A 2,192-nucleotide genomic window follows, 5' to 3' on the forward strand; every position below is an offset into this window, starting at 1 on the left:
AAGACTCTTTTTACTCTTATTTTGCATTTGGGAATATCAAATTGATGCATTGATTTTGAAATTAGAAAAAATTAATTTAAAATTTTAATTAAATTTCTTTCAATTTTAAATCCAAATAGTTAGAATAATTTTCATTTTCTTTTTTCCATTTACAGCATAAAAGCCCATATTAGTTCAGCATTTTCAATACCAAGGCTCCAAAGGTTTTCATTGTGCTTGTTTATAATATGTAAAAATTTGGAGTAGTCTTATACAAATAATAATTCATAGTTATAGATTTAATATAGTAGACCTCAATATCTAAGGATTATCAATGTGTATTATATGTTTGAAATAATTCAATTAGCACTTAATTCGCATTTGAAATAATGTTAAAAACCTTGTTATTATATCAATTTTTTAAATATATATTTTCATACAATATCTTCACTTAACAGGCCAGACAGGCTTATAAAATTTTAACATCCCTATCACATATTTAGCCCAAAACTTAATGGACTGAGCTAAATGGGCCCAGAGCCCGCTGAATCATGATGAGTTTCAGAAAGAACTAGGACAGGTACAACCTATAGTGCTGCAACTCTTGTGGGCTAATTGGAGCCCAACCCAAAAACAATTTAGCTTGCACAGTGTTACTTAGAATTCGGTCTGGGCTTAAAAAATATGAACCCAAAATTCATTTTGGTCCGACCTCGGATTTACTTGTTGGGACAACCTAAACCTATTCGGAATACGCTAGCCCGAGGAACCTATTCAATTTTATCATGATTATACCTTTTCTACCATGATTGTTAATTTTTATTGTCTATTATCATTGCTCCATATATAAACGTTCGAAAAGAGAAAGATAGAGAAATCATACAAACGTTTCAATAAAAGATATGAAAAAAAAAAGGAAAAAGAAAAAGTGATATACTCAGAAGATAAAGACATTAATACCTACAATTTGGTTGAAGATCCTGCAACTTTTTGTCAATGGCAGTCCTGAATATATTCAGAAGAGAGGGAATGTGAAATACTTTTACCACGTCTAATAAAGAAGTTGAAAAATGGAATATGAAATATTTTTTTGTCTATACGAAAGATTTTTGTCTTATTGGAATGTGATGAACGGCTTATTGAGAAAATTATAAAAATATTTAACCTTACTATGGAATGAAATGGTCATTTTATAGGTTTAGTAATTGAATGGATTTTCATTCCAATGGAATGGAATGACCATTCCATTCATGCGCACACCAAACAAATGAATGATTGGAATGGACATTCCATTCCATTTCATTCCTGCACACCAAACCTAGCATTATAGGAAAGGGATGGGGGTGACAAATGTTTGTCGAGAAATTATTAAAAAAATTTGAATCATTTATTATGTAATAATTTAAATCAATTAAACACATTATTACACTCTTGTAGGTTCTTTTTTTTTTTTTTTTTTTTTTTTTTAAGGGGAGAGTTTGATTTGGACAGACAGACCACCTAATTTGAAAAGTTTTTTGTTAGGCCTATTTATTTTATTTTATTTATGGTGGCCTATTTATTCTATTTAATTTGACTATTTATTTGATTTATTGGGTCTATTTTAATTTGGTTGTTACAAGCCCTTCTATTCTTGTGTTTTAGGTTATTTTTTTTTTTATATTTCTTTTGTTGTTAACTTATTTTTATACATTTATATGATTTATGGGTGTTTTTTTTTTTAAGACAAAAATATTAAGAATTAATCAATAAAAGAAAAGACGGGTGCAAGACTTAAACATAGACTTCCAAACACGAACACAAGATCCGAGACACGGAAAAAGAACAACACAACACTTGGCCTTTTATGAGTGATTAGATGAAGATTTGGTATACCATCTTTCCTTGAACACATTTACGGGGAAATTTAGCCAATTGGTGGCTCGACACTACTTCCACGTTTGAAGGAGGCTACACAAAATTTAAAACAGCATGCACTTGTCAGTTGACTAACATATTAGAATAAAAATGGGATTGATGAGGGCTAATTTTAATTTTTTTAAAAGGGACCAATGTCAACGTTTTATAAAATTAAGGGAAGTAAGTGGAAAAATTTAAGGGTAGACAAATAATTTGTGAATTCGTAACTCACGTATCGGATTATGAATTTAACTGTTAAAATCTGATCCAATCCGTGAGTTCGATCTATTCCGATCCGCGAGATTTTTATACAT

The sequence above is a fragment of the Cornus florida genome, unplaced genomic scaffold (assembly GCF_030987335.1).
Source record: "Cornus florida cultivar Cherokee Brave unplaced genomic scaffold, ASM3098733v1 CherokeeBrave_3.0.0_Hap2_Chr08, whole genome shotgun sequence".
NCBI classification, from domain to species: domain Eukaryota; kingdom Viridiplantae; phylum Streptophyta; class Magnoliopsida; order Cornales; family Cornaceae; genus Cornus; species Cornus florida.